General features: G+C 37.6%; 1 protein-coding gene across 1 annotated transcript in view; it reads right to left on the bottom strand.

Annotated features, from left to right (window-relative positions):
• LOC139119878 (nucleolar complex protein 3 homolog) overlaps positions 1-18,932 on the bottom strand; it is a 113,599-nt gene that overhangs the window by 72,342 nt on the left and 22,325 nt on the right. The gene's annotated exons all lie outside the window — the stretch shown is intronic.

The raw sequence follows: 18,932 nt of genomic DNA, 5'->3' as shown, positions 1-18,932 counted from the left end.
CGGCTGCAACCCACAAGTCACCCCTACTCAGAATTTGACGTATTTGTTCCCTGAAGACACGATTCAGTCTGAATTTTGGGGTTTAAATCCATGAAAATATGCACCGATCCCTGTGCGCCAATCAAACGATTGTGTTGCATTGCAATACGCGTGCCTACACAATGCTACAGCTGGAATTTTCCAAAATTCCATCATTAATACACACAGTTTGCTGAACTACATGTGCGCTTGGGTCACCCTCATGTGGACGTCTGTGCTTGCTGTGTTTTGTGCGCAATTTCCGCACTGTCAGAAAATTTTTCAGGGCAGATAATTAGAGGTTATTACCCAATATCGCCTGTTCCTGTGTCGTATCAGCATGAGTGTCATTTGTGCTGCGTCAGACACGAGACGAAGTCGAGTGTCTGACGCAGCACAAATGACACGAATGCTGATACGACACAAGGAACAGGCGATATTGGGTAATAACCGATTTATCATATACCCATGCCCATAATTTTAGGGAATTTTTACTAACAGAACCAAAAACCATAAATTTTGAGGCTTCACTTTATTACGCCTTGCGCATAAATATCAGAATGTTTATGTGAACAGGCTTCATTCATAAAGTATACGACGAAGATGTCAACATCACGCGCGACATCGCTGCAAGTCCTCCATATCTCAATGAAACCCAAGAAGAAAGACACCGGGATACAAAAATCGTCATACAGAAGGAACATTTTATGGTGCAATATGCTATTACAACTGTAACCGATCAAAAACTGCTCAGCTTTAAATCTATCCTGATTTCGATCGTCGTACGGCACGGAGCTCGCGCGGAGAGGATGCCATTTTGTTAGTTTAACCTTAGAGTTGCCATGTCAACAGTCGTCGCGCGCGCGCGACATCGCTGTCACGCCACGCGCTCACTACCTGCTCGGTGGAGACCGTGCACAGTGCCGGCGCCGTGCGAACGGCAGAATGTTTGCTAGAACTTGACCAAAAAAATACCATGGGAAAAAATTTCAAGACTCAACGTGATATTTCCGTATTTTGCAACCAGAAATACCCGTGTTCATCGAAGCCCTTCAAGTTTTTACGTCGGCGACATCGCTTCACAGGCGGGGAGCGGCAGCCATTTTGTTGTTTACGTTGTTTACCAACAAACTGCTAATGTAGTTCGGGAAAGCTCTAAAACTGATGACGTTTATCGTGCATATCTCGACGTTTACCGTGAAATATCACGGCTGATAATTTACGGTGAAAGTCACTAGGATGTAGCAATATGGGCATGGGTATATGATAATGGCTTGAAATGTGCAATGTGCGCAATCAAGCAGTCGAGAGAAAACCCTGTAGCTGTAACTTTTGATGATTTTTTTCGTGACATTTGTTTTGCCTGTCAATTTGCTATCATGTCATTTCTTGATGTATATGCCAAGCACATTAAAACACCTACTATTTAGCTTATCAACACAGCGTCTATACAAGTACATGTATGTGCAGAATGCACTGTCATTATTTACATTTGAATTCTAGTTAGGACAAGAATTCCCTTCTCAACAGTAACAATGCAGTCTACATATGTACAGGCTGAGTTTACAAGCTGAATACTGTGTATCTCAACATGCTTTAGAGAATAAAACATGAAACATTACCTGACATTAAAAAATGGTGAAATGTAACATCAAAAGTTACAGCATACTGGCCCTTTGAGGCCACATCCCGGAAAAATAGACAGATTCAATCCTGTATGCGGTCAGTTGGGAAAAGAAATAGAAATCATGATCTCCATCTTATAGAAATAAAAAACCTTTTACTTATAGAGTTTGTGGACAGAGAAATTGGAGGACCTTTGTTATTTCATTTTTCTTTGGAGAAAATTTTCATTCAATTTGCATAAATCTACATATATCAAGAACAAAGACAAGGACACATGCTGTGTGGGAGACAAAATATCCCGACCCAGCAGAGAATTAATGAATACTGTTATACACGTTTCACAGTTTTGGTGTGGAAGATTACTACTTGTACAATTGGTGTCAGTTTAATTAGGTCAGCAGGGAGCAGACGCTCTCATCACACTGAACACGCCATCGAGATGTGGCATGTCACGCCTATGATTTCACACAGGTCGTGTTTTCAGAATTTCACACCTGATTTTACTTATCAAAGCTTAGCGCTTGTTTGCTACCCAATGGTTCAAGTAGCCTAACATTCTGAATTTTGAAGGCAACCATCATTGTCCGACCTAAATTTCATGACCCTATCACTTGTTTTTCGGTTGTACAAAATTTCTCCCAAAAAGTTTATAACAAAGTTGGCTTCATTCAAACTGAATTACAAAAATATGAAGATAGTTACATATAAATGAAACTTTGAGAGTCAAACACTCACTAGATAAACTTGGGATAATCTCTTTGGCTTGCTAAGTTTTGCTTGATTTTACACAATATTGTACATGTGGAAAATGCTGCCATGTCAATTGATGAATTAGTTCAGACAGCACACATCCACAGTATATTGATCAACTCATTTAAACATCATACTATTTTATAGCAGCCTATACAAGTAGGAATCAACAGGAAATAACACTTAATTTTTCTGGTTTTTTTATCATTTTCACTGATGCCTTGAGCATTAAAATGTTACACAGGCTGTGTTGCAAGGTTTTCTTTCATGGTTTTATTTTTTGGCTGTATGCTAAGCATAATTTTCCTTGTCATGAATGAATCTGAGATCACTGATAACATTCATACTACAGAGTTTAGGTCATCTCTGAGTCAGCCCTGGTATAAGAACCAAATGTGATTGTAAGCCCTATGTTGGCCCTGGGTTTGCCTAAATTATGTCAGGTCTGAGGAGTGGGTAAAGAGCTGACACAAATTTGTAACCATGCACAAATTCTGTGTGAACAGTTTTGGCCAGCTGAGCCCTGCGCTGAGCTGATCATTTAACAATGGGCCAAGAGTGAGGTCGATCAGTGACTCACAGGCAGGAGATTCAAATAGTGTGAATTACAGGTCAAAATTTTTCTGATCTGATCACAATCTTAGGCCAGGCCCAGAAGTGGCCCCTGGGCTAAATATGAACCTAGCAAGTGGTATCATTAATGGCACTACTGACTGTGAAAGACACATGATATTGGGTAAAATATTGAATAATTTGTAATTAGATGCAATATCACGAATATATATTACCAAAATGAACTAGACTGCAGTGGAAAAAAGAATTCCAACTGGAAAGAAACATACAGTAGTAGGGTTTCCTCTGAGTTTTAAAATCTTCCATCATATTGGCAGGAAGAGATTAAATTTGCTGCCAAAACTTCAGCCAGAACTTTCATTATCTAAGCAAACATTTCACTGTAATGGCCTCATGCAAATTGTAAATTAGAAAAAAATTTCTCACTTATAGTCTTTCAAAGATTGTGCTTCCATTCTGATTGTTACACACTTACTCTAGTATCTAATAATAATTTAATGGGCATTTCTCTAACGTTGTAGAGAAGACAATCGTTATGAATGGTAAGGACATACAATCAACACATTGTATGTACCGGTATTTAAATGTTCAATACCTTTCCAATGCTTACAAAGCGATATACACTTGCTCATCATAACTTTGCCAAGTTTGAACAAAGTTGTCGACCATGGCATGTGTGGTCATAAGGTGTCAGTAAATCAGTGATAACACACAATAGGGCATCTCCACATTATTTTTATTTTTTTATTTTATTTATAATATTCATCCACAGCAGACACGATACGTGTACCGACATAGGATAGGATGACTGAAACAGGTGCGAACCACCTATACAAAGCCAGTCACCCTAATGAAATGAAATATGTACAAATGAAAAAAGCAAACAACAATAACATACAGGAGATAAAAAATGAAGAAAGTCTAAAACAAATCAAATAAAATCTACATAGGTCTACACCTGCTACACAGACAACGAGAAATCCACGTACAAGTGTTGTCTGGATCAAAACAGTTATAAAATTTATCCCAATACCATTTCGTCAATGTTACTCTAAATGTACAAAGTGAAGCAGTGGTTCTAATTGTCGCCGGTAAATTGTTCCAGAGAATGACAATTCTATTAAAGAGAAGGTGTTGGAAAGTGACAGTTTTACAATGGTTTCTATCCAGTGCATTTGTATCAGCACTAGAACGTGTATTAATTTAGATGAGTGAGTTTTGACATACTTATGAACATTTAAAGAGTATTTCCCAGTAGTGCATTTATAAAAGAAAATCAGATCAAGAATCTCCCTGCAAATGACAACGGTAAAAGGTTTACAGCAACTAATCTTTGTTTATAATCAATGTCAGTGGGATAATTAAGAATATACCTTGTTGCTGCTCTTTGGATTTTTTCAATTTTTACTAAGTTGCGCTTAGACTGGGCTGCCCAAACGACACTTCTGTACTCCAGATGACTACGCATTAGTGAACAGTAAAGAGCTTTAAGTGTTTTAGAGTCACATTTGTAGCCACAAGTGCGCTTGATCATGCCAAGCAATCTATGAGATTTCATGCAAATACGATCAATGTGAGTATTCCAATTCAAGTCGAAAGTGAGATCAACACCTAAATCACAGTATTTTTTAACTGATGCTAAGTCATTACCATTCATGATATAATCAAAATTCAGAAAATTTTTACATCGTGTAAAGTGGAGGACATTGCACTTTCCTGTCATACCCCATTTGACACTCCAGCTATAAAGAGAATAAATATCTCTCTGTAAAGCTTCACAATCTTGTGAATTTTTTATCACACGAAAACACTTGGAGTCATCAGCAAAGAGAGCTAAGGTAGTCTTAGGAGATACACAGACTGGCATATCATTGACATATAATAAAAATAAAAAAGGACCCAAAATGGATCCCTGGGGAACTCCTGAAGGAACAGGCAACCAATCTGAGCATTCACCTTCAACTACCGCTCTCTGTCTTCGATGTGACAAATAATTAGAGAACCAATTATGCAGCATACCATTAAAACCAAAGAATGCAACTTATTTAATAATTTGTCATGAGGTACTTTGTCAAATGCCTTTGAGAAGTCCAGATAAAGCATATCCACCTGTCCTCCTTTATCTAAGACTTCTCCGATGTCATGAACAATTTGTACAAGTTGGGTACTACATGACTTCCCCTTGCAGAAACCATGTTGTAAACTATATATCTTTTCAGATAAGATTGGATAAACTCTATTGAATAAACACCTTTCCATCACTTTGCTGGCTGAGCTCAACAAAGAAACAGGTCTATAATTACAAACGTCTTCCCTCAGACCTTTCTTATACACAGGAATAACATTAGCATGTTTCCACTGTGATGGTAGCTTTCCCGCATTCAATGACATGTTAAAAAGGTCACACAGAGAAGGGGATAACTCCCTGGCACATTCCCGAAGAAGACGGGGAGATAACTTGTCATTGCCCACAGCCTTATTGGGATCCAAATTTTTAAGAACATTGTAAACTTCATCAACTGTAAAAACAATATCACCCAAGGCAGGATTTGAATGGGCATCGCTATTAAAATTAAATTCACTATCAGTACAAGTACTATCATGATTAAAAGTTGAATAAAAAAAATCATTAAAAAGTTGAGCTTTGTCAAAAGCCGTTGACACATCTTTGCCGTTACCTTTTAAAATACTAGGCAAACTATGTGATTTAGTCTTAGCACTATAAAAGCCCCAAAATCGCTTAGGATTTTTATGCATATCACTTGCTAAGTTGTCAAGAAAACTATCATACTTCAGTGAGATAAGATTTTTTAACTTGTTTCTTAGCTTGCGGTATTTCGCCCAATGAACACCTTTGTTAGACAGGATTGCTTTTCTCCGGGCACGCTCTTTAGATTTGGATAAGTGTACTACTTCTCCATCAATCCAGGGTGGAGTGGCATTTTTACGGATTTTCACTTTAGGTATGTACTCATCGACAGTTATAAAAATAGCGTCAATGATGACACTGTGCTCCTCAGTGCATTTAGCGGTAGGGATGCAAGGAGAGAGGTTTGGGGAATGTTGCTGAGAAAGATGCAAAGAAAGGGTTGATATGTGAAACTGTAATAAAACCTATTGTTTTTTTAGCAGTGAGCGTCCAGCTTGGTAAACACGCCATCTTGTACATGAAGGCAAAAAACATAATTTTCACATGTCCACAAAACTTGGAATTTGCATAGATGTACATAGATCATCCAAATTGATTTATCTGCAAGATTTTGTATGTTCCTTGCTACAAAATTCTGACCCAATTGAATTATAACAGGATAACATGCACGCATGATCGGACAGTGTGGACTGTGTATTGGATGCACTACATCTGCCGTGATGATGGATTGCCAGACGACCACACTGCATCAAAGAACTGTAGTGTAAAACGAAAATATAGTTCTAAACAAGTCATTGACAATGACATAGTAATAGGAGTATTAGTCTTGATGGGGCAGGGAAATGTGGTCATTAAGAAGTATCACTGGAGTGTATATGTTGAGATCTATGGGCACATAGGTCTATGTCGTTGTTCCCAATTTGAAACACATGAGGCATGTCTAAGTTATGGTTCTAAATTGGGAAAAAAGATCAGACCTGTAGCTGTATTGGCCAGCCAAGAAATACATATGCGCATAATAAATGAGGTACAAGATGTGACATCTTAAGGTCTAATATCCTATCAAAACTGAAGGGTATAGAACTTGTGGTTACTGAGATATGCATATATATGTATAATCAAGGTCAAAGGTCATTGAGGTCATGTGACATTTTGAAAAAAAAAAATGTATTGCTAATAATCCTATATGCCAAAAATCAGACCTCTACTCTATTCGCTTGCCCAGAATTAGATATGTGCATAATAAATGAGGTAAAGCGTGTGTTGTCATAAGGTCTCCCATCCTACTAAATGTAGGACATAGTACTTGTCGGACTTATTTATTGACATAAACGTATATTTTAGGTAAAAAATCAAGTTCACATGACATTTTGTCAAAAAATTTCTATCCTATAGTTATCCCTATATACGAAAAATCAGACATCCAGCTCTATTGGCTTGCTCAGAATTAGATATGCACATAATAATGAGGTACAGTATGTGGCGTCATAAGGTCTCCCATCATACCAGATATGAAGGGTGTGGCACTTGTGGTTACTGAGTTATGGACAAATATGTATATTTGAGGTCAAAGGTCATTGAGGTCACGTGACATTTTGTCAAAAAAATTGTATTGCTAAGTTATCCCTATATACCAAAAATCAGACCTCTAGCTCTATTGGCTCGCTCAAAATTAGATATGTGCATAATTAATGAGGTATAATATGTGGCGTCATCCCATCATACCATATATGAAGGGTGTAGCACTTGTGGTTACTGAGTTATGGACAAATACGTATATTTGAGGTCAAAGGTCACCAAGGTCACGTGACATTTTGTCAAAATGTCTGAGATATCTGTGTGAAAGGATGGACGAACGGATGGACGAACGGACACAATAACCCGGACACCATGACCCAATCTATAAGCCCCCTGGACTTCATCCATGGGGACTAAAAACTGTGTCAATGCATCCTTTTTGCACTAGAATACGATGAGAAACTAAATTTTTATTTTTCTTGGCCTTATACATGGGCGTCTACGGAGAACTGACTTATACATGGGAGTCTATGGAGAACTGCCTTTACATGGGAGTCTATGGAGGACTGCCTTATACATCGGAGTCTATGGAGAACTGCCTTATACATGGGAGTCTATGGAGGTGTAAACTAAAAGTCCTCCAAGTCTAACACGGCCAAATTTGATCGCATTGTGAAACAAATCGACGTGCATCTGTATGGGGTAGGTACTATCCTTGTGCAAAGTTTGAAAGAATTGACCAGGGCATGTCTGCGTGAACGGACGGACGGACGTACGCACGCACGCACGGACAGACGGACATGACCCAATCTATAAGGCCCCCCAGACTTCGTCCGTGGGGACTGACAAACTTTCTTCGTGTCATTGATGGCCTTGGATATTGAATGGACACATTTATTAAAGACGTCACTTTAGCTCGTCATTGACAGTGAAATGATTTTTTGCAGAAACTTGATCGGTCCAGCCAAGTACACATGCTTACTCATAACAGCTGGACTGCGATGATCACAACATTGTTTTGTGATATTCCCATACAAAATTAAAATAATTTTATTAATATGTCGCATTGACTATAAAGTTGCAAATGTTTCCTTGGGTGTTGAAACATGTCAGCATAGTGTAAGTGTTACAAATCAACACACCAAACAGCAATGTTCATGTAAGAACAACCTGCTTGATTTCCATGGACTTTCTGGTCCGCCCATCACACTGTTATGTCTGTTTCCCCTCTAGCTTCCGAAAATTCTTGGTAAATTTACAAATTCAGTCTCAAAAGTTTTGAGTAAATTTCAAAATTGATTGTATTAATTAAATTGTCAGTTATTAACAAATTCCTTTCGATGCCAATACAGCTCATCTCAGAACCGACATACTTATATACACACAAGATTTGGCAACACCCTGAAACTTAAATAATCTTCAACAGCACTGATTTACATTTACAAATTATTCTATGTGAAGTAATTCTCCAATTGCAGATACTATGACAAGCATAACATTACACGATGGTTCAGAATGTTCATTTACAAAGTTCACTCAAAATGTACTTTGAAAACAATAGTATTTTGACAGCTGTTACCGCGGCTACTTACTATAAAAAGTCTGTTGAAAAAGAGTACTAAGGGACGATTCAGAATTTACTTCCAGGGGGAGGGTGGAGGATTTTCTATTTTCTGGGTGATTTTTTTCCACGGCCCCCCCCTAGTAAATTATAGAAAAAATCTATGGCCCCCCCTCATCTTTCGTGTTTTTTTTTCCATGGCCCCCCCTAATATATACATGCATGCTTATACACTATAGACATATCCAGTCTAACAAGTTGCAGGAACTGTAGTGGACATTTAATCGATGATATAACAAATCATTTCAGGGTTATGTGACTATAAAAAGAATGATTTGCAGGGACTGCAAGTGGCACACTTTTGGAAAGGGTAGCAATAAACATATCTGGTTGTAAATTTCTGAAGAAAAGTTAATTACTAAATATGAATACGTTTTTCGTTATGTCTCACTGATACATATGATGCACACAAAGACAAGCAAAGATGTCAGTTAGAAATGGTGAACAGGAAATCAGAGGAGCAGATAATTGGCAAAGTGATATATATCTAGAAGTTTAATTGTACATCATTTGCAGATATCCAGATATTTCTGGAAAGTAAGATGTACATGTACATGCACAAGTTCAGCATACATTTTCATTTGATGATGCTGAATGCAGACTCATGGTGAAAGTTTTAAACATTAGGAATTAAAATTGGTGAAAGCCAACTTGTTTTTAATTTTCTCTTTTTTTCTAATTTGGTTGTCATAAAACCAAGTAGCTGCCACAGAAAGCAACAATGCTGAGGAATATTTTAGATCATTTCTTGAACAAAACACCTTATCAAAAACATGAATTCACATGTTATTCTGCTCATTCCATTAACAATCCAATGTTCATATTAAAATGCAGATAACCCTGTGTAAGTCAAAGTTCACATTTTGTCAGCAGTGCATATTTTTCAAAATTGACAGAGCATTCATATTTCAAATTTTTTTAACAAACTTTAATCTTAAAATAGTCATGATGCGCATGTTTTCAGATGACATGAAACAATACATGTTAATTTGTTTTTTTGCCTTTTCTGCCAGCCGCCACTGAGAAATCTTTGATTATACATATCAGAATGAATGGGACACAAAAGTATTAGCTTCAATACACAATGTGTAAGCCTATCCATATTTCTCCTAGCCTCATACACACTGAGATCACTTCTTGGACTACAGCAAATTCTTGTGTACACAATATTTCAACAATCCGACACCATAGCATTGATGCAGAGCCACATGATCTTCTGGATGCACATACAGGATTATTGGAAAATCAACCCTTTTGTAAATTTTTCACCATATATTTTTGACAGTAATACATAATATTTTTATTTTAACATTAAAAACTATTCGCTGAAAAGCAACTTGAAGATGAGACGGCCATAAATTTATTTTCAAAAAAGTTTATAGTAGATGTAAGCACTGTAAAAAGTTATGTAGAACATTTAAAAAATTTAGAAAGGGTAAAATTGATGAGAATGAAACATAGAAAAAGGAGCAGAAAAGAAGAGAGGATAAAAATACGAGGACTATGACTGGTTAAAGTTGCCCTTGAGTGGGAACCTTCAAAATTTAAACGTAAAAGAATTAGATAAATACCTTGATAAACATAATTACCAAAAAAAAAAAAAAAATGAAAATGAAAGCTGAAAAAGTTCAAATTATAACCACACATATACATGCACAACCTTCATTCAATTTAAGAAAACTGTCAGGGAAAGATGTAACAACTTATGTCACAGATGAGTCAGAGTCAGATAGCAGTGACTCTGAATTGGAAATCTCTGTCAATGGAGTCATTGAGAGTGATGATGATGGTGTTGGTTCTGAATATAATAGTGACACAGACACTGAACTGACGAAATCCCAGAGAACCAACGTGACCATTAAGAAGTGGCAGAGTAGCAAGTCGTTTTGTTTTGAATTAAGGTGGAGCTGCATGTTGCCAACACAGTTTTTTTCAAAGCAATATTTCTCATCAAAGATGACAAGGAAACCCCCTCATACCATATATTTTCAAAAAGCAGAGACTCTAAAGTTTAGTATGGTAGCAGTAGTTACTCAAAGGATGAAGTGGGTGTATATTTGGGGTAAAAAACCTCAATTTTGGTATTAATGATAAAAATTAATTTAAGTCAAAAACTAGACAGTATTTTCTGAAATGTAATATTTCACTTGAAAGGAGAGTATATGTAGAATAAAACGACTATTTTATTTGGCATTATCCATCCTCATTTTAAAATTGTAGGGGTTTAAAGACTGACACTCTAATAATTGATTAAAATCATGATCAGCAAAATTAAAATGCCTCTTATTCAAAATGCCTCTTTTTAAAAATGTAAAGGCTTTATTGCCAAACAAAACCAATTGATAGTCGTTTTGTTATATAGCATTTAAAAAACATAATGTGAAATTTCAGAAAATTTGACCCAGTCGGAGTGGAGTTATATTCTTCGGAAATTTTGAAATAGGGAGGCAAAAGAAGCCAAGAAATCGGGTGATTTGCATACATTTGCACAAATTAACACTTCTTTATCATGCAACTTTACACTGCTTTACAAGCTACAAGGTAAACCCAACCTGATGATGCTGAATATTTGCTGTAATTTTTAGCATTTGTTCAATGTTCATCTCTGTGTATCAGCATTTGTTTGTTATTCTATCACTACATAGAACACCTAATGCTGTATTTAGCAACATACCAGTGTGAACATAAATGACCATTGTTATTGTTGATAAATGAATTCTAGCCTGGACTTGATTCGAGATCTCTTTTCAACAACATGGGGCCCGGGGGCACCGACGTCCTTTGTGCCTCCTTACTGTTTATTATTTGCCATAAATGTGAAATTTGGCAAAAAGTCAAATTGTTTGGACATAAATGAAAGTTAATATGAAAGTGAATCAAGAATAAGAGAATGGAACTCAATAGGATCAACAATATCTAAAACAGGAAACGGTGAACTTATATGATACAGAAGGGGAGAAAATTTAGCCACAAACTATTGTAATATAATGGACAATGGCTAATCTAAACCAAATTACTTAAACTGGATTGTTGGCATTGATTACACATGTATTTATTGTCCATCAAATAGAAAATAAATTTGGGCCATTGACTAAAAAACATTTGCTTGTTACACTCACCACACTTGTACTTAGTATTTGGAGTGTACACCTATCTACAATACAGTGATAAAAGTTTGGACTCTGAAGGTCAACAGTGCATCTTTAATGTATGAGACTAAATAAGCTTACCCCTCAAGTATGTATAGGCCAAAAACAATATTTAATTTTGAATTATGTAGTGCAGGGAAGGACATAGAATATGGTGAAAAGCAAACTAAATATAAAAACTGAATATACAATTATATGGAAATGTTGTTTTACAGTCATGAGTATCTAGTGTGTGCCGAGAGACAAATATTAAAATTGGACAGTATCATCCTGACCAGAGTTTGTCTGAGTGGTTGTTTCCTTCTGATTTTCTGACACGGTGATAGGTACAAAATATTATGTTATTCACCATAGTTATGCAACATAGCTTGCATTTTGTTCACAGTAGAACTGAGTTTTACATGCAAGATAACTTTCTCATAAACTGTAAATTCTGGCTTGTGGCAGCTCAACATCGCAATACTACATTTTTTGATATGATATGGAGTGACCTGCACACATATGCAATATGCAGTGACAGTCGATATATTCATAGTAAGAGTCTACTACATTCAAGCATAGTGATGTTGACAACTACATGCATGCCAGTGCACGATTTCAAAGTAGCCAGGAGGAAATTCTAATGGTCTTTTAGTGGAAATATAGGTATTAAACGACAGTGAAACAAACAACATTAGTTATCGTGACCTTGCTAAAGTGCAATCTCGGATCATGTATGATCTGATGATCATGCCAAATTACCATGTCGGATTATGCCGTGATTCTGAAGTGCGCGTAAATCGGTCAACAAAAGCAGACATAGACTCTCGCCAGTCGCTTGTACTGCTTGGTCTCGCGTAGCTTTCGGTACCGTATTTATACAAGCTCGTGCCTTCGGCACTCGACCTTGCGCCTTCGGCGCTCGATCGCCTACGTTGGATTACTACCGCAAGTGACTCCGGATCCGGTCAAAGAAGGCACGAGGACTGTCGACAGTCGAAAGCACACACTGTCTTCAACAATGATGTCAAAATCAATGCACAACTGTCGAAATTACCCAAAATAAGCAACAGAAAACTTAAGTTATCGCTGTGTCGAAAGGACAGTACATCAACATAAAACGACGCTAGTTTGTTATGACATGGAGGTAGAAGGACAGAGCGAATTCCCTCGCTCTCACCCAGCTATTACTAACGGGCCGCCGGTGGGATTGCCTCGCTAAAGCAATGGATTCGCCGGTAACGAAGGAGCGTTTCGTGCCAAAAAAATACATGACAGCAACAAAAATACAATCACTGTGAACTTCATATTTACAAAATATCATCAAATAAACGCTAAAAGCTTCAAACGTCAAAATTCGCACAAGACCGAGAAACAAGACAGCGTCGGTTTGATTTTTCAAAAAGCTAACTTGTTATATGCGCATGCGCATATTAAGGGGAGACCCATTTGATTTCAGGGGGGTATGCAGGAAGTGGGTATGGGAACTTTTTTTGTCAGAGAGACAGCATTTTTTAATTTCAACTGTCACACCTGCATCAATTTTTTTTATCAAATGGAGTAGCAGTGCAATTTTTCAATTTAAGCCAGTGTTTCACATATCACAGGATGGTTTTATATATTCATTTTACATTCCAACGAATGAAAACAAAATGGAAAGTCTAGTATATATACAACTTTAAATTATAGAACACTTTTTTGGCAAATCAACAGTGATCAGTACTATACCTGCTTTTCTTTATAACAGCCAATTCCTTTTAAGTTCTCAGGGGAGATGTTATCTTTTGTGGTCAGAGAAACAAGGCTCACACATTGTACTTCACTATATTTGTTGTTCCTCAATTTTTCTTTGACAACTTGTAATCTTTCTAACATATTTATGTTGAGAGAATAATACATGGGGCCCGGGGGCACCGACGTCCTTTGTGCCTCCTTACTGTTTATTATTTGCCATAAATGTGAAATCTGGCAAAAAGTCAAATTGTTTGGACATAAATGAAAGTTAATGTGAAAGTGAATCAAGAATAAGAGATGGAACTCAATAGGATCAACAATATCTAAAACAGGAAACGGTGAACTTATATGATACAGAAGGGGAGAAAATTTAGCCACAAACTATTGTAATATAATGGACAATGGCTAATCTAAACCAAATTACTTAAACTGGATTGTTGGCATTGATTACACATGTATTTATTGTCCATCAAATAGAAAATAAATTTGGGCCATTGACTAAAAAACATTTGCTTGTTACACTCACCACACTTGTACTTAGTATTTGGAGTGTACACCTATCTACAATACAATGATAAAAAGTTTGGACTCTGAAGGTCAACAGTGCATCTTTAATGTATGAGACTAAATAAGCTTACCCCTCAAGTATGTATAGGCCAAAAACAATATTTAATTTTGAATTATGTAGTGCAGGGAAGGACATAGAATATGGTGAAAAGCAAACTAAATATAAAACTGAATATACAATTATATGGAAATGTTGTTTTACAGTCATGAGTATCTAGTGTGTGCCGAGAGACATATTAAAATTGGACAGTATCATCCTGACCAGAGTTTGTCTGAGTGGTTGTTTCCTTCTGATTTTCTGACACGGTGATAGGTACAAAATATTATGTTATTCACCATAGTTAAGCAACATAGCTTGCATTTTGTTCACAGTAGAACTGAGTTTTACATGTAAGATAACTTTCTCATAAACTGTAAATTCTGGCTTGGGCAGCTCAAACGTCGCAATACTACATTTTTTGATATGATATGGAGTGACTTGCACACATATGCAATATGCAGTGACAGTCGATATATTCATAGTAAGAGTCTACTACATTCAAGCATAGTGATGTTGACAACTACATGCATGCCAGTGCACGATTTCAAAGTAGCCAGGAGGAAATTCTAATAGTCTTTTAGTGGAAATAGGCCCTATAGGTATTAAACCACAGTGAAACAAACAACATTAGTTATCGTGACCTTGCTAAAGTGCAATCTCGGATCGTGTATGATCTGATGATCATGCCAAATTACCATGTCGGATTATGCCGTGATTCTGAAGTGCGCGTAAATCGGTCAACATAAGCACACATAGACTCTCGCCAGTCGCTTGTACTGCTTGGTCTCGCGTAGCTTTCGGTATTTATACAAGCTCGTGCCTTCGGCACTCGACCTTGCGCCTTCGGCGCTCGATCGCCTACGTTGGATTACTACCACAAGTGACTCCGGATCCGGTCAAAAGAAGGCACGAGGACTGTCGACAGTCTAAAGCACACACTGTCTTCAACAATGATGCTTCGGCGCTCGATCGCCTACGTTGGATTACTACCGCAAGTGACTCCGGATCCGGTCAAAAGAGGCACGAGGACTGTCGACAGTCTAAAGCACACACTGTCTTCAACAATGATGTCAAAATCAATGCACAACTGTCGAAATTACCCAAAATAAGCAACAGAAAACTTAAGGTTATCGCTGTGTCGAAAGGACAGTACATCAACATAAAACGACGCTAGTTTGTTATGACATGGAGGTAGAAGGACAGAGCGAATTCTCTCGCTCTCACCTCCATGCTCTAACCCAGCTATTACTAACGGGCCGCCGGTGGGATTGCCTCGCTAAAGCAATGGATTCGCCGGTAACGAAGGAGCGTTTCGTGCCAAAAAAATACATGACAGCAACAAAAATACAATCACCGTGAACTTCATATTTACAAAATATCATCAAATAAATGCTAAAAGCTTCAAAACGTCAAAATTCGCACAAGACCGAGAAACAAGACAGCGTCGGTTTGATTTAACGCTAACTTGTTATATGCGCATGCGCATATTAAGGAGAGACCCATTTGATTTCGGGGGGGGGGGTATGCAGGAAGTGGGTATGGGAACTTTTTTGTCAGAGAGACAGCATTTTTTATTTCAACTGTCACACCTGCATCAATTTTTTTATCAAATGGAGTAGCAGTGCAATTTTTCAAATTTAAGCCAGTGTTTCACATATCACAGGATGGTTTTATATATTCATTTTACATTCCAACGAATGAAAACAAAATGGAAAGTCTAGTATATATACAACTTTAAATTATAGAACACTTTTTTGGCAAATCAACAGTGATCAGTACTATACCTGCTTTTCTTTATAACAGTCAATTCCTTTTAAGTTCTCAGGGGAGATGTTATCTTTTGTGGTCAGAGAAACAAGGCTCACACATTGTATTTCATTATATTTGTTGTTCCTCAATTTTTCTTTGACAACTTGTAATCTTTCTAAACATATTTATGTTGAGAGAATAATATATTGGTTTTACACTAGTTTATTGACTCCTGTCTTGTGTTTTCAATTTTCACAATGTACAGAAGTCAAATAGTCCCATCTAGATATTGCCTGTACCATTGAGATATTGCAACAGAAATCCAGAAATATGATTTCTTGGGTCAGAAAGGGAAGGAAACATCGAGTGCACTGAGGTGTAAAGTAGTGAATGCTTATATCATAAGTGCTGGGGAAAGAAAACACATGAGAATTGCTTGTGGTAAAAACATTTGCGCTGCCTATGGCAGCATGCTAGCAAAGAACACATGAGAATGAATTTCCAAAATTTGCTCATTTCAACTGCATTATGACAATTCCATTTTATTTATTTCTGTCTGTTATGAGAATTTTTTTCTCAAGCCATTACAGGCTTATTTTTTTCTTTTATTTCACCTGTGACAATTTTTTTCTCAAAATCCTCCATACCCCCCCTGCCACAAATCAAGTGGTTCTCCCCTAAGTGAGTCCCTGACCTATGCGGGCCAGTGGATTACTCCTCAGTAGAACTGATATGCCTGCCGGTACCATCATTCTTCAGTCGATCAAAGGCGCCTTTCGTACCAAAAAATACACGACAGCCGCAAAAGTGCATCACTGTCAACGTCATAACTATAGAATATATTGAAATGCACAGTGAAACGTTCACAAAGTAAAAATGTGCCCACATCGAGAAACAAGATGGCGTCCGATTCGATTCTCAACTCAGATTTTGTCCTAGAGTTGTGCGCATGCGCAGACGGTAGCTTTAACGAAAGCGAGTCAAAATCAAGTAAATATAAAATAAAAATGGATAAAAATATTGTTTAAAAATAATACAAGGCATGTATCACCAAATTTGAACATTTCTGACGGCATTTCAACTATACGAACACCCATGCCAAATATCACAATAATCAAATCAGTGGTTTTGAGGAAAAATTGAAAATAGTGGTTTTCACAAAAAAGCTAAAAAAGTGACTTTAAAATGATTCAATCAAAAAAAGAAAAAAGACCGTTTGAGATACATGCCAAAATGACCACCAGACCAAATTTCAGAAAAAGTTACTGAAGCGTTTCCGAGATACCTGCGTCCACAGCATACGGCCCACTGTATGCAACAACAGAGGCCGCGTCATCACATTAGTACTTTGGGCCAAAGGCCCAAAGGACTAAAAACAACCCCGACTGTTTACTGTATGGTTTGTGTTGACATGCTAAATACTGGACATTTCATGACGCTTCAGGGAGGAGAACAAGATACTGCAGTAAATGCATAAAACAAACCACTGTGAATATTACCAAATTTGGCAGCTAAAGGAGTTTAACGAAACACGTCTAAACACCTGTCACCCAGGTAGCATCTATGGTTCTCTTTTGTAGAGATCAGAAATTCTGGGCAAATATTGAATTGATGATTTTTTTCCTTGGCCCCCCCTAAAAGATTGTGGTATTTTGTCTGGCCCCCCCCCCCCCTAAATTTTCTTGGGAAAAATGGGTGGCCCCCCCTGAAAATCCTCACCCCCCCCCCCCCCCCCCCCCCCCCCCCCCCCCCCCCCCCCCCCCCCCCCCCCCCGGAAGTAAATTCTGAATCTTCCCTAAATATCGTTGTTTTTCAGGTCAACAAGTGATTGAATCAAAAACATGTGTCATGAAACAGTAAAAAACAACATGATAAATAAGTAACTTTTCTCAAGAGTAACTTGAAACGCCTCGCCTGAAAGAAAATTTCATCCCGTTTCACAGAAACTGACTGCGTAGTGCGTATTCGAGCGCCACAGCAATGAACGAACGGTCGGGGAATCCCCACGAAAATCGCTCACACTACGTACTCGTCCAAAACATTGATTGTTCACTTTTTAGCTGCATGATTAACTTGCCAAAAATATTTTATTTTGTAGATAAACAAGATGCTTCGCAAAACCCTTCTGAGTGAAATAGTTCCCGATTATGTTGCGTAAGAGCTTCTGCGCTACCAAAACGATTGAGAAGCGAAGCGTCAGATCCAAAATTGCTGAAGTGCTTTGCCTTGGAATAGTTAGTAATTCAATACACTCAGTGTGACAGTTTTCGGACGACCTCAGTTTTCGGACATTTAGTGACATGCTGTAAGTTACACTCACTTCGCTCCGTATCGATAGCGTTTTACAGGTCATGTGACGTCATATTAAGTCAGGTGACACTGTTGTCCCGTTTTCGATAGTTTTTTTTGGTAGAAGCTATTGAGTTCGCTACGAGCGGCGGTCACAAATTGTCGTCTGACACCGCGTCAGTGATACTGTCAACATATTGCCGTCAGGTCACAGTAACTGAAATTTTGAATAAAGTCCTTATTTAGCATTGAATTTCGAATGTGGGGGAGAATAATGATTTTGAAAATATTCTTTCCATTGTTCGCTACGATTGCATGTAGTTTTAACGAAAACTGCGCAGTTGTTTCTAGAAAAAAGAACATTAATGAACGTATGAAGTGTACAAGTTTTCGGACAGACAATATTTAGCATAATTGTGTAAACGTAGTAAGTGACTTACCGCGTAAAAACTTGACAGGTAAATAATGTCGTACGATGAAATATACTCGCTATTTGTATTAAATAATGCCTGTGCGATTCTAATACAAACAAAATATGCAATGGAAACAATTATAAGTAATACTCACTGAACAAACTTAGCGAAGTTAGCCACACCGTACGATACAAGGTGCCGAAAGCAACACACACAGAGGCAGCCCGTGTCCGATATCTAGCGCTATACACGTCGA

This window comes from Ptychodera flava, chromosome 20 (assembly GCF_041260155.1).
Source record: "Ptychodera flava strain L36383 chromosome 20, AS_Pfla_20210202, whole genome shotgun sequence".
NCBI lineage: Eukaryota > Metazoa > Hemichordata > Enteropneusta > Ptychoderidae > Ptychodera > Ptychodera flava.
The sequence above is the reverse complement of the archived record's forward strand: the minus strand, read 5'-3'. Positions and strand labels throughout refer to the sequence as shown.